Below are 16,136 nucleotides of genomic sequence, written 5' to 3'. Positions count from 1 at the left end.
CCAGCTACATATCTGAGTTTGGCTGCATACTGGTGATTCATGGCTAAATAAGGATAGGCAATAAATCATATTGACTTCTGAAGCTAACTCCCATAAAAAATCAGAAAACATGAAGTACTGATTCTTTTAATTTCAAAGTTTAAAGTAATTAAGCATAATGAAAAAATCAAGAATTGGCATTCAGTAAGTGGGAAGACAATATGTTAGGACAAGGGGAACAAGACAGACTTCATCTGCAACAAAACCCAGGAAATGTTAGGGCCTGGTCTGGACCACTGAGATCACTTCCATCTGAGTTCTGTATCTTTGTTCCATCTGAGAGACATGCATCTGGGGCCTGATTCTCCAAGCAGAGTCTGGTAATATTTTTGCTTTTTTGATGGCTACCTTTGTTCTGACATTTTATGAAGCCTATTGGTCTTAAAATATATATACACAGTATGCCAAAGTGATATTTTTGCTTTTGTAATTCAAAGATAATGGGATGTGTTAAAGTAAAAGTATAGTGGCTTCTTAGCAACAGCGTTGGATGGATTTGGAAGGATTTCTGTGCTTGAGTAGCCAGACCTTTGAGTTGGCTGCTGTAGATAAGACTAAAAACACAAGAACAAAGTTCTCTGGCCCTCCTCCCAAAGAAATCTGAACAGGACACATGTTCATTTCTGTTATCTGGCACCTGCTGGAACTCACTTGTGGGATGGGATTGCTGTCCTTCCCTAACTAGTCACAGTTGAACCAGCATTCCATAGAGTCTTGCAAATCTGTGGCAGGATGTTCATTACTCTCCTTCAGATGTTCATGTACCTTATACAAAATGGGGTAGAACGATGCATGCTTTATTTTTTATTTCTTCAATAACTATACAGACAGTCCTCTACATCCATAAATTCAAAAAATATTTTTGATCTGCTGTTGGAAATCTGTAGAGCAAAACCCAGGATAAGAGGTTTGACTCTAAAGTTATTAAAAACCCAAGCTCAGTGAGCACAGTGAGGCAGCTGCAGAGTGGACCTGCGGGCGCTGGTGGGACTCAAGGGAGAGAAAGAATCATTGCCATTCAGGAATGAGGTTTGATGAAATTCCAAGATGGCAACAGAGTAGGCGGACATTCCAACTGCCACCTTCCAGGCCCAAATTGGATTACAACTTAATTTAACAACAATCATCTTGAAAACCAACTTTGGAGTAAATGAAGAGAAATCTACAACCAAAGATCACAGAAGAAACCACACCGAGACTGGTAGGAAGGACAGAGACGTGGAATGGTTTCTGTCTGGGAGACTCAGAGACAGACTCCATCTTAAAGGGCCCGCACAGAAAATCTCTTTGACAGCCACTTACTCAGGGCTCTGGCGGGGGAGGGTTGAGAGGAGGACTGGAGTCACATAAGGAGAGTGTAAAGTTGGTGGCTGTGGGGCAGCTGTGTTAGGCTTGCTCATGGATTTGCCAGCTCTAAGCACTTTGCTTGATTAGTGTATGAAAATGTGGCAGAGGGATGTTCACATAGTCTATATAAGGCTATGGGTGTTTCCCTTGGGCGGCAATTCTCCCAGATTGCTCTCCCACCACTATGAGATGTGGTTTTTTCTTTGTTTTGTTTTTTTTTTTTTTTTTTTGCTCCCTTGTCCTATCTGTGAATAGTAGATTTTCCTTTGTTTATTAGTTCTTTACCTTTTTTCATTTATTTGCTTGCCTGATTTTGCAAACCTCCAATAAATGGGTATGGCCCAACACTTTTCAGCTCTGCAGTTTCTCTACCATGTGCCTGAACCCAATGTGAACCTGCCTAGCCTCAGCCACCAGCATTACAATGGCCCAGAGAAAGACACGGTGGGAGACAGCCACCAGAACCCCTGTGCTGAGTCATTCTCCAATACTGCCGTCACCAACTTTCTTGGGTGGACACTTCCCTCTGAGCTGCATCAGCCTGGGGAAAATCAAACTTCTCAACCTTGGGAGTCTCTCCAGCCCCACCAATGGAGACTGGGTCATTCTGAGAAGCCAGGAAGCAGAGGACCCGTCAGTGACTCAGTTTTCTGGCAATGAGTGTGGAGCTTTCCCCCACATACTCCCAAGTCTATGATTGGTAATTCTGCCTCACAGGAGACTCAGTAGAATCTGTCTGGAGTGTGGGTAGACCACACCTGTGGGTCTCAGAGGCCACACCCACTTGACTCCTGGGATCACAACCTACTGAGGTCTGTCATAAAACTCTGGACAGACTGACACCTGGGCTGAGGGGTAGGAAACACACCCACCACCCTTCCTAATCTCTGAATTATCCCAATCTCTAGACCAGCAGTCGGGAACCTATGGCTCACAAGCCAGATGTGGCTCTTTTGGTGGCTGCATCTGGCTCACAAACAAATCTTTAATAAAAAAATAATAACATTAAACATATAAAACATTCTTATGTATTACAATCCATTCATTTTCTACCACTCCTGTTCATGGTTGTGGGTGGCTGGAGCCAATCACAGCTGTCCTCTGGGACAACACCAAATTTTTATTGGATAATGCGTAATGTACACGGGTCATTGTATGGCTCTCACAGAATTACATTTTAAAATATGTGACATTCATGGCTCTCTCAGCCAAAAAGTTTCCTGACCCCTGCTCTAGACTCTACCAGAAGTTTATTCAGCGTCTGAGCCCAACAAGCAGCCAGCAAACAGAAGCTACAGGAAACGGGACTCTGGGAACTTGGCCTTTTAAGCAGACCTTCTCCCAGGCCAAGAGTGGTCTAAAGCCAGCTTAGGAGTGCAGCTTGGTATTTCCATGTGAACCTGGGCACAGTAGAGGCAGCCACAAGCTCTGGATTGCTTGTAGCTCCAAAAAGGTTGCTGAGGGCCAGACACAGGCAGCATCTCCCACTGTTCTGCACTGGGTTCCCTCCAGGGAGGCCCAGGGATGGCACATCCAGTGGCCAGCTGTGGAGAGCATCAGTCCAGGACCTAACAACTCTTGCTAGAGTGGTACTATAAGGAAGGGCTCCTCACACCAGGCCCAGCTGTGGCAAGTTCCACTCTCTGTGATCAGCACTGGCATATTGGTTTATATGCATTGAATAGGGTGGAGCTTCACAGTAAACTAACCTGAATGCTGGATATCCTGCCCTACTCAGTAGACTCACAGGGGGAAGGAAGAGAGACTTGGAGCATGGACATTTAAAGTGTAGGTCCCTGTGAGTCTATTGTTGTGTCTAGTCGGAGCTTAACCACTTTTGGCGGGGGGGCACAGTCAGCCTCAGGAGAGGATTTTCTCAGTCTTCCTCCCTGAGACCAGGGTCTCACCAGCTGTAAGAACTTCTGCAGAGGGGACTGTCAGCCCCACTCGATCTATACCTGGTATTCACCTTGCTGGGGAGAAATAAAACTTGAGTATTCAACAGAGGGGAGCAATTAGGCTCTGGAGTAAGGGCCACTTTTCCTGTGCTGAGCTCCTGACCAAGAGACCCCTGAAGTAAGGGGTCCCACTAATGTTGTATTCCCAACTTTAGCTACCCTAACCAACTTTGCAAGCTGTATAGAGGTTGATTGGGTGAGGCCAGTCTGAGCCCACACTACAGTCTTTCTACAGAAGACTCTGGGAAGATGAGGCAGCTGAAAAGTGCAGGCAAATCTTATGGATCTGCTTTCATCCCTAAGCAGAAAGAATCTGATCCTTATACACAGTTTGGCCCCTCTCACACTACCCAGGCACAGTAACCACAGACACAAACAGTGAACAGAGAAGTAGCTTCAGATAAGTAGCCCACGGCTGATGCCAACCCAAGAAGACCTAGAACCAATACAACTGGTAGTGGGTGGCATACAGCATCAATCCTAAACTCACTAACTACACAAGCAACACCCCCAAAAGGAGGAGTTCAGCAGGCATGACACCCTGTGGAGAATAAATACACCCAACAGGACAGACACTGCAGAGTGTCTAATACACTCTGGGCTCTAAGGATCAAGGTTGACCCTTACAGCCAGTCAGCCTAAAGGGATAATTGCACCCACAAAAGGTCCAACTGGCCTGACCAGGTGGTGGTGCAGTAAATAGAGTGTCAGACTGGGATGTGGAGGACCCAGGTTTGAGACTCTGAGGTTGCCACCTTGAGTGCTGGCTCATCTGGTTTGAGCAAAGCTCACCAGCTAGGACCCAAGGTTGCTGACTTGAGCAAGGGGTTACTTTGTTTGCTGAAGGCCCACAGTCAAGGCACATATGAAAAAGCAATCAATGAACAAGTAAGGTGTCGCAACAAAAAACTGATGATTGATGCTTCTCATCTTTATTTGTTCCTGTCTGTCTGTCCCTATTTATCCCTCTCTCTGTCTCTGTAAAAAAAAAAAAAAGTCCAACTGCATTCAATACTTACTTACAACAGGAGGAAAAATAGTAACCTCAAGAAGCATTCCTAGAACAAGGAAAACAAGTGGCCTGGAGGGCAGTACCATCAAGCCCATCTTCCTCATAAAGAAACTACATTAAATTTCAAAGTCAGATAGTGTTATCTAATCCATAGACAAAATGGACAGACAGAAAAATACAACCCAAATGAATCAACAGGAGAAATTTTCAGAAAAAGAATTAGTGAAATGGAAGTAACCAAACCACAAGATGTAGAGTTTAAAATAATGACTTTTAGGATGCTCAACTATCTTAGAGCAACAATGTATGGTCATAATAAGTACCTAGATAAAGAAATAGCAAGCATCAAAAAGGACATGAAAATCATAAAACAGAACCAGTCAGAAATGACAAATACAATATCAGAAATAAAGACTGCACTAGAAGGAATTAACAGAAGGCTTGATGAAGTAGAGGATTGAATCAGCAATTTAGAAGACAAGATAAACATAAGCACAGAAGTAGAGCAGCAAAATAAAAAGAGGCTAAAAAAGACTGAAGAAACTCTAAGAGACCTCTGTGACAACATGAAGAGAAACAATGTTTGCATCATTGGGGTTCTTGAAAGAGAAGAGAATGAACAAGGAATACAGAACCTGTTTGAAGAAATCATAGCTGAAAATTTCCCTAAATTATTGAAGGAAATAATCACACATTTTCAAGAAGCACAGAGAGTCCCATTAAAGAGGAACCCAAGGAGGCCTACACCAAGACACATCATGATTAAAATGTCAAAGTTAGGAGACAAAGAAAGAATACTAAAGCTTCAAGAGAAAAGCAGTTAATTACCTACAGAGAAGCCTACATAAGGATGACATCTGACTTCTCAACAGAGACACTTGAGGCCAGAAGAGATTGGCAAGAAATAATTAAGGTGATGCAAAATAAGAACCTATAAACAAGACTACTTTATCCAGCAAGGTTATTGTTTAAAAATTCAGAAGTAAAAAACTTCCCAGAAAAAAGGAAAAAGAAAAACAAAAAAAATACCCAAAAAACTTCAAGCAAACCATTATAGCCAAACCAGTGCTGCACAAAATGTTATAATCCCTGAAAAAAGATTAATCAATAAAAAGAGTATTATAGGCTTAAAGAATAAAAAGCAATAAATGAGTACATATCAATAATAACCTTAAATGTAAATGGATTACATGTTCCAATCAAAAGACATAGCGCAGCAGCATGGATAAGAAAACAGGACCTGTACATATGTTGTGAGCAAGAAATCTACCTCAGAACAAAAGATACACATAGACTGAAAGTGAAGCAATGGAAAAAAGAATTTCATGCAAATGGAAATAAAAAAAAAGCTGGGTAGTAATATTTATATCTGATAAAATAGCCTTTAAAACAAAGGATATAGTAAGGGATAAAGAAGGTCACTACATAATAATAAAGAGAGAAATCTAACAGAAGATAATAACCATTATAAATATTTATGCATCTAATTTAGGAACACAGAAATATATAATGCAGATTTTGATTGACATAAAGGGCAAGATCAACAGCAATACTATAATAGTAGTGAGTTTTAATACCCCAGTATCATCAATGGATAGATCCTCCAGAACCTTTCACCCCAAAGCAGCAGAATATACATTCTTTTCAAGTGCTTCATGGTACATTCTTTGGATAGACCACATGTCAGGACACAAAACAAGTCAATAAATTTAAGAATATTGAAATCATATCAAGCATCTACTCTGATCACAATGGCATGAAACTAGAAATCAACTACAATAAAAAATCTGAAAAAACATTCAAACATTTGGAGGCTAGTTAACATGTTATTAAATAACAGATGGGTTAACAGAGAGATCAAGGAAGAAATAAAAATTTTCTTGAAACAAATGAAAATGGACATACAAAACTCAAAATTTATGGGACATGGCAAAGCAGTCCCGAGAGGGAAGTTCACAGCACTATAAACACAGCTTAAGAAGCAAGAAAAAGCTCAAATAACTTAACCCTGCACCTAAAAATTACTAGAAAAAAATAAATAAAGATCAGGGGAAGTAGAAGGAAGAAAATAATAAAGATCAGAGTGGAAATCAATGACATAGAGGCTAAAATAACAACACAAAAGATTAATGAAACCAAGAGCTGTTTTTTTGAAAAGCTAAACAATATTGATAAACCTCTAACCAGATTCATCAAGAAAAAAAGAGAGAGAACTAAAAAAAAAAAAATTAGAAACAAGAGTGAAGAAGTAACAACTGACACCGCAGAAATACAAAGGTTTGTGAGAAAATACTATGAAGATCTATATGCCAAAAATTGGACAACCTTGGCAAATGGATAAATGCCTAGAAACGTACAATCTTCCAAAACTCAATCTGGAAGAACCAGAAAACCTAAACAGACCAATTGTATTAAATGAAATTGAAAGAGTTATCAAAAAACTCCCAGCAAAAAAAGTCCTGGACCAAATGGCTTCACAGGCAAATTTTACCAAAAATTCAAAGAAGAACTAATACCTATCCTTCTCAAGCTATTTTAAAAAATTCAAGAGAAGGGAAGACTTCCAAGGTCCTTTAAATGAGGCAAGCATTATCTTTATTCCAAAACCAGGTAGAGGCACTAAAAAGAAAAAAAAGTATAGGCCAATATTCCTGACGAACATAGATGCTAAAATTCTCAATAAAATATTAGCAAACTGGATCTAGCAATACATCAAGAAACTCATGCATCATGATCAAGTGGGATTTATTCCTGAGAGGCAAGGTTGGCACAATATTTGCAAATCAATCAATGGGTCTCATCACATAAAAAAAATGAAGGATAAAAATTACATGATTATATCCATAATTCAGAAAGAGCATTTGATAATATCTAGCACCCATTTATGATTAAAACTCTTAGCAAAGTGGGAATACAAGGAACATACCTCAGCATGATAAAGGTCTATGACAAACCCACAGCCAACATTATACTCAATGAGTAAAAATCAAAAGCAATCCCCTTAAGATCAGGAACCCACAGCCAACATTATACTCAATGGGTAAAAATCAAAAGCAATCCCCTTAAGATCAGGAACAAGGCAGGGGTGCCCCTTTTAACCACTTTTATTCAACAGTGTTCTGGAAGTCTTAGCCACAGTAATCAGATAAGAAGAAATAAAAGGCATCCAAATTAGAAAAGAAGTAAAACTATTGTTATTTGCTGATGACATGATACTGTACATAGAACACCTTAAAGTTTCAGTAAAAAAAACTACTAGACCTGATAAATAAATTTGGCAATGTGGCAGGATATAAAATTAATATTCAGAAAACATTGATATTTTATATACCAACAATAATCTGTCAGAAAGAGAAATTAAGGAAACGATCTCCTTCACTATTGCCACAAAAAATAAAGTACCTAGGAGTAAATTAAACCAAGGAGGCAAAAGACTTGTACTCAAAAAATTATAAGACATTGGAAAAATAAGTCAAAGAAGATAGAAACAAATGGAAGCATATACTGTATTCATGGATAGAAAGAATAAACATCATTAAAATGTTTATACTACCCAAAGCAATTTATAAATTCAATGCAATTCCTATTAAAATACCCATGGCATACTTCAAAGATACAGAACAAATATTCCAAAAATTTATGTGGAAACAAAAAAGAACATGAATAGCCTCAGCAGCACTGCTCACAAACATTAAGGGATTAGGTAACCTGTAGATACTTCGGTACTTTCAGCTTTTTGTATAGTGTATTTTCACCAATAAAATAAAAGTTAGTTTTGCATCTCATTTTCATAATTGAACAACTTTCTTTGTCTTGTCATTTGCTTTTCTGATGATCTTGTTTAATAAAAAAAATCAAATGTGTTTTTTATTGCTTCATATTCATTTTGCAAATCTAATTTTTGTGAGCAGTAAATCTTAAAAATAAAAAATAAAGTGGGAGGTATTACACTTTCTGATATCAAATTATACTACAAGGCCAATGTAATAAAATCACCTTGGTACTGGCATAAGTGCATGAATACAAATCAATGGTAAAGAACAGAGAACCCAGAAATAAACCCACGCCTTCAGGGTCAATTGATATTTGACAAAGGAGGTAAGACTATATAATGGAGTAAAGATAGTCTCTTTAATATATGGCGATGGGAAAAGTGGACAGGTACATGCAAGAAAAATGAAACTAGACCACCAACTTACACCATTCACAAAAATAAACTCAAAATGGATAAATGACTTAAATGCACATTGCTAAATCATAAACATGTTGAAAGAAAACATAGGCAGTAAACTCTTTAATGTCTCTTGGAAACATCATTTTTGCCAATTTATCTCCAAGTGTAAGTGAAATAAAGGACAAAATAAACAAATGGGACTATATCAAACTAAAATGACTTTGCACAGCAAAAGACAACATTAACAAAATAAAAAGACAACCCATATAATGAGAACATATTCACCAATAAGTCTGATAAGGGGCTAATAACCAAAATTTATAAAGAACTTCTAAAACTCAACACCAGGAAGGCAAATAATCCCATTAAAAAGTGAGCAAAAAAACTGAACAGACACTTTTCCAAAGAGGACATAGGCATATGAAAAAATATTCAACATCGCTAATCCTCAGAGAAATACAAATTTAAACCACAATGAGATATCACCTCACACCTGTCAGAATGGCACTTATTAACAAATCAACACACAGTAAGTGCTGGCGAGGGTGTGGAGAAAAGGGACCCCTTTTGCACTGCTGGTGGGAATGCAGACTGGTGCAGCCACTGCATAAAACAATATGGCGTTTCCTCAAAAAATTAAAAATAGTACTCTCTTTTGAACCAGCTATCTCACTTTTAGGAATATATCTTAAGAATACCAAATCACTGGCCCTGGCCGGTTGGCTCAGTGGTAGAGCGTCGGCCTGGCGTGCGGGGGACCCGGGTTCGATTCCCGGCCAGGGCACATAGGAGAAGCACCCATTTGCTTCTCCACCCCCACCCCCTCCTTCCTCTCTGTCTCTCTCTTCCCCTCCCGCAGACAAGGCTCCATTGGAGCAAAGATGGCCCGGGCGCTGGGGATGGCTCCTTGGCCTCTGCCCCAGGCGCTAGAGTGGCTCTGGTCGCGGCAGAGCGACGCCCCGGAGGGGCAGAGCATCGCCCCCTGGTGGGCAGAGCGTCGCCCCTGGTGGGCGTGCCGGGTGGATCCCGGTCGGGCACATGCGGGAGTCTGTCTGACTGTCTCTCCCCGTTTCCAGCTTCAGAAAAATACAAAACAAACAAACAAACAAAAAACAAACAAACAAAATAAAGAATACCAAATCACTAATTCAAAAGAAGATATGCACTTCCATGTTTATTGCAGCATTGTTTACAATAACCAAGATCTGAGACAGCTCAAGTGTCAGTCAGTGTATAAATGGATTAAAAAGCAGTGGTACATATACACAATGGAATACTATGCAGCTGTGAAAAAGAAAGAAATCTTGCCTTTTGCGATGGCCTGAATGGACCTGGAGATTATTATACTATGTGAAGTAAGCCAGGCAGAGAAAGACAAATATATGATCTCACTTATATGTGGAACCTAATGAACTGAAGAATGGAATAAAGCAGAGGCAGAGTCACAGAAAGCAGAGGGAAGGGGGAAGGGAGTTAGCAGAGGGACAGCTGTCAGAGGGAAGGGGGATGAGAGGATGGGATCAGAGGAGGTGAAGGGAATAGTGAAATTATATATATATAATTATATATATATAATATATATGTTATATATATATATATTACAGAAAGATAAAGATAACAGAACAGCAAATCCCAGAGGAAAGGGGGGAAGGGAGTTAGGGAGATGGTGGTAAATGGGGTATAATAGAGGACATATGGGTGGGGGGTGAGGGTCTTATATTGAGTGGGACACTTGAATCCATGTTAACAGGATATTAAAATTAATAAAAAATTAAAAATAAAATAAAATAAAAAACTCACATATAAGTTGATGGGCAGAGTTTAAACCTATGTTGTTCATAGGCCAATTAGATTATAAAGTAAATGCTCTAACAAAAGCAAGGAATTTGCAGTTAAGAAAACAATCTTTTTAAAGTTTAGTTGAACTGAGAGAGACATTATGGTCATCTTAGTCATCATCTCAGTGGTTAAAATTATGCAGCCAGGGAAATTATCATCATGTCAAATTACCTAAACATATGGCAGCCAATCCAACGAAACCATGAGGTACCAATATATCCCCTCACTTTATATATGCAGAGGACATAATTTTACTCTTCACCTCAAAAAATTTAGTGTGTCAAATTGGAATCCTTTTTTTTTCTTTATTATGATTGCTATATCAGGAAAGGAGTAATTCATAATTTGTTTTTGAATTTCCTTTAAGAGCTTAAGGTGGTAAACTAATTCATGTTTGTCTATTTTGCAATATTAAAAAATGCAAATAAATGCCATAATGGCAGATTTTAGAGAATATTTGAGTTCACTGGAAGTCAAAGAATCATCTCAAAAGAGTATAGCTTATTTAGCCAGAAATTCATAAAAACTACTTCACACACTGGCAAGCTGGGAATCTCCTCAGGCAGCTGCAGAGAGACCCTCCAGCCAGGATTATCCTAAAATTCTCTGTGCAGGTGGCTGATTAATCCAGTTATAAGTACATTTACATATAACTCTATGGAAAGCACTCTAAATGTTTGATTTCAGAAACACCAGGACAATCTTCCCTGTCAAATTAATAACTTCAGACGATAGAATTCCAAAGGAGAAAATGTCACCATCAGTGAATACTTTGCTTTTGATAACTTAGGTAGTTGTTTGCCTTCCCTAGGAGCATATTTGTTGATTTAGTTCTTGGAAAAGAATAGTAAGTATATCCTCTGTCTATTTTTCCTTTCAAGGCAGTCAACAAGTTTTACTCTTTGGGCCTTCTTAATTTTTCACAAGGTATGAGAAAAAATCATTATGCATTTGACATCATCACACAAACTACATTGTGCTATGCCTATGCCTTCTGTTCTCAGTATATTCACAACTTTATTAATATCTACTCCAATACATATTACTAGTCATTTTAAATACCCCAAAAGGCTTTGCACTTTTTAGACACATATTTACCAGCTTGAATGGCATGCAGTAAAAAAATGTATTTAAATCTCCCCACTGGCATATCCGGTAAAACCTAATTCTTAGGTTTAACTTCTTGTTAAGCATTTTATTATATATTTTTGATATAGTAATCTTTTTTTAACTTCTAATTACTGTGTAACTGTGGTAGTTCAAACAGGTTTCATTGGTATTTCAAGATGACCCTGGGTGTTATTTTAAGAATTAAGGAAAGTTTCTAGACAACATTTTGAAAAAAAAAAATCAGTTCAAAATATCAGAGACACCATGCCAGGTAGATAAAGAGGAAGGTTAAAAAAAGGAAAGATATACAATTTAAATTTAAAAAACGCAGATATACAAAATGGTGGGCTTCCAATTTGGAGAACTTATGCTTTGGCGAGACAGAGTAGAGAGACATAAGTATGAGATATTTGCTATAAGAAATTTATGGGAAAACTTGGAATCCAGGCTATGGATTTGTGTTGAATAGTGAAATACTTAAGTCTTTCTTATTAGAATCATATGCATGACAATGCAGCTATGTGTTGGAGCAAAATAGCTAATACTTTTCTCTGTTTAGATTGATGTTTATAAAAAAATAGATATCAGACATTTAACATTTGTGAACATAATGAGTAAGACATTCCATTATGTTATTATTTGCATTTTTTTCTGATATTCAGACTTTATCTTTTGTGAATTCCCTATTCATAGCCTTTATGTTCTAGTGCATCTTTTGCCTTTTTCTTAATTACCTTCCTGAATTTTTAATATATTCTAGATTTAAACATCATCTTTGTTTACTATGTTGCAAATACCTGAATCATTACAAGTTGGCTAATAACTAAAAAGAAAAAAAAAACTGAAACTTTATTCACAGTTGTTGAGAGTGCCTTTTGGCATAACCTCTTTGTTGGACATTTTAATGAAAATTGATGAACATTGAAAATATCTCTACCTTATGACCCAACAATTTTCAGATATCTACCCTAAGAGAAGAATACTTACTACTTGGTCATAAGGAAACAGATACAAAATTGTTTACTGCAATATTGTTCACTGAAATATTGTTTATAACAGCAAAACCATGGCTGTCTGTACAGAAATGGGTAAAAAAATGTAGAAGATTAGCAGCATGTAGTGGTGTACAATAAGAAATTAAACAGTGTAGTTCTATACATTGGCAAGAATATATATATAATTTTTTTGAAGTGAGAAGCAGGGAGACAGAGAGACAGACTCCTGCATGCACCCAACCAGGATCTTCCCAGCAAGCCCACCAGGGGGTGATGTTCTGCTCAACTGGGGCATAGCTCCATTACAGCTGGAGCCCTTCTAGCGCCTGAGGCAGAGACTCAGCTGGAGCCATCCTCAGCACTCAGGCCAACTTTTGCTCCAATGGAATCTTGGTTGCGGGAGGGGAAGAGAGAGATAGAAAAGAGAGGGGAAAGGGAGAAGAAGATGGGTGCTTCTTCTGTGTGCCCTGGCAGGGAATCGAACCCAGGACTTCCACATGCCAGGCTGATGCTCTACCACTGAGTCCACTGGCCAAGGCCTGGCAAGAATAAATTTTTAAAAGCCAGTAACAGAAAGACTAATATTAAATTTACATAAAAAAATTTAAAACACACTCAAATTGTATTTTCCACATGAATACACATATACTTATATGGCTATATAATATAAAAAACTGATAAAACTTAAGACAAATGCATAACAATGAAGAGTGAAGAGATGGGAATGGTGGATAGTGGAAAGATTTTTCTTTTTACAGTGGAAAATTTTCTTTTATTAAAATTTTAAAGCAAAAAACTAAATACAATGAATAATATGTGGATTGTATATCAGCCTTGCGAATAAAGATTCTCAAAGAATAAGTTGACAATTTAAGCTGAAATGTAGAATATGTCTGGGACCCAATGCCCAAGTAAGGACAATTTAATCTTTCATGTTGAATCAACATCTTAGCACTTACAGAAAAGGAAATTCAGCTCTTAACAAAGAGTCTTGGCCCTGGCCAGTTAGCTAAGTAGTAGAGCATTGGCCAGGTGTGTGGAAGTCCTGGGTTCAATTCCCAGTCAGGGCACACAGGAGAAGTGACCATCCGCTTCTCCACCTTCCACCTTCTTCTCTTTCACTCTCACTATTCTCCTCCCATAGCCATGGCTCGATTGTTACAAGTATGGCCCCAGGTGCTGAGAATAGCTTCATTGGAACACATCATTCTCTAGCGCTAAAAATCATACACTACTCAAGCATTGTCCCAAAACAGGTTGCCAGCTGGATCCCGGTCAGGGTGTATGTGGGAGTCTGTCTATCTCTCCTCCTCTCACTTAAATTAAAGAGAGAGAGAGAGAGACACTTAATATACCCATTGGCCAGCTGCACTGAGATCATTGTCCACTGGACATACCCATGTTCTATCAGGACAGGTCCCACAATCTCTTTTTAATGCAGTGACTCTGTACTTGGGGAAAAAACAGCCCAACAAATATGAAGCAATTAGAAGAGAACAGCAAGGCCTTGAATGTGAAGAAAATCAGAAGCTTCCACTTCTAGGAAGTATTAGCGTGATGAAATTTGAGAGTTTTTTTGAAATTATTGTTAAGCATCTACATTAAACAGCATGGTTATGGAAGTTCCAGCCCATGTATATACAGTGCAAAAACAAGAATAGACATAAAATTATAATTATTTTACATGCAGTGATTTAGTAAACAGTTTGAAAGTGACTGGGTACAATAGAGCTGTATAAAGTAGAATGACTATATGCCAGAAATCACATTAGAAAATAAAATAGAATGAAGTAATACTTTCAAGTGCAATAAGACATTTATAAATGTATAAAGAATATCTAAAATATAACCATAATGAAAAATAGCCAGACATTTTTATTGAAAAACAACATGCATATTTGAATAAAAAGGAAAACATACTAGTGCTGTTCACTTGAATGAACTGATTAAGGAGTTTAAATGTAGATTTTATTAATTTCTCAGGGACTGGCCATAATGGGAAGGTGTTTATCATTTAGAGAGAACCCATTCAGTTGAAAAAGGGATTGTCCTGTGGAATGCAGCCTCTTTCAGGATACATTTGTGATTAATAAAATCAAAGAAAAAGTTCAAATAAATTTTATTTAAAAATAAGACAAATAATATATCTTTCATCTGGAGAACTATCAAGAGAATAAATATGGGACACTCTACCATTGAGTGTCTCATAGGAAACAGATTCCAAGCTTAAAGGTCACACTGGGTAGAATTAAGACAGGGTCTATTCAAGAGGTGTGAGCAGAGTTAAGGGCAAAGTTATAGGGTAGTGAAGTTCTCAGGGACTGGCCATAATGGGAAGGTGTTTACCACTTAGAGAGAACTCATTCAGTTGAAAAAGGGATTGTCCTGTGGAATGCAGCCTCTTTCAGGATACAGAGGAGAAGGGCTAGGGGAGGAAACAGCTACCTGACCTTTTTCTCCAGGTGCACTACTGGCTTTTGCGGCTATCACCTGTTGTCCAAACCCAACATGTAGCCATTGCGCCAGAAAACATGGATGGGAGTGGGTGGACACAATATCCATAAAAAGCCATAGATACTTCTAAACATAATAAAAGTAAAAACTAAGTCTAACATATAAGTCATACACTTATTGAAATAGTGGTATGTCTAAGTAATCTGCGACAAGTAGAAAATGCAGCAGAACAGTGTTTAGATAGACACTCCTATAATCTAATTAACACAATAAACTGAGGAACAAACTAGAAACAGAAGCATGGACACAGGGAACAGATGGACATCTGTCAGATGGACTGGGGATGAGAAGACTGGATCAAAGAAAGCAAAAGGATCAGCAAAAAGTATATATGCATAACACGTAGATACAGACAACAGAGTGGCAATAGCCAGAGAGAAAAGGAGGATTTAAGTAGGGAGAGGAGGGCAAAGGGGGGCAGGAGGGGCAGAAAAAGACTGCTTGGGGTGGAGGGGTAGGACGTGGTATAGATGGTGTTATATTGACCTTACACTTGAAACCTGTACACTTTGGCAAATCATGTCATCCCAAAAAATTAAAACAAATAAATTTTAAAAACAAAGAAATGCACACCTGTAGAATCATTGTTTTAAGTTTTATTATCCTATGGAAATAAATGACACCAAAACTGCAGTGGTTTACAATGAGAAAGCTTATTCTGTATTTTCATCACGTGCCCACTACAGGTCAGATGTGGCTCCTCTTCAACGCGGCCTCACTCCGACCCCAGGATGACAAATCATGCTCAGTCTGGTCACTTGGCAGAGAAAAAGGGACCTGGTAAACTATGTGCTTTCTTGTGAAGCTTATAAACTTGTACATGAACAGCACACATTTCACTTGCAAGAGAAAGTCATGTGGCCTAGCCCAACATCACCAAGTAGGGATTTAGATGCATCCTCAGAGATTAAGGAGGGAAAAACACTTAAGAGGGTTTTTTGTTTTGTTTTGTTTTAATTTCTGCTAATGAATAATATAATTTATCACATCTTCTTATTTATGAGTTACTACATAATGAAAACAAAATATAGCAATCAAAAGCCCGTGTGAAAATGTGTTATACAATGACACAACCACAGTACATTAAAGGTGGAAGGACGCAGAGCAATCTGGCTTGTCCTGATTTACAAAAGGCGCCACATAAAGAT

The sequence above is a fragment of the Saccopteryx leptura genome, chromosome 3 (assembly GCF_036850995.1).
Source record: "Saccopteryx leptura isolate mSacLep1 chromosome 3, mSacLep1_pri_phased_curated, whole genome shotgun sequence".
Lineage (NCBI taxonomy): Eukaryota > Metazoa > Chordata > Mammalia > Chiroptera > Emballonuridae > Saccopteryx > Saccopteryx leptura.
The sequence above is the reverse complement of the archived record's forward strand: the minus strand, read 5'-3'. Positions refer to the sequence as shown.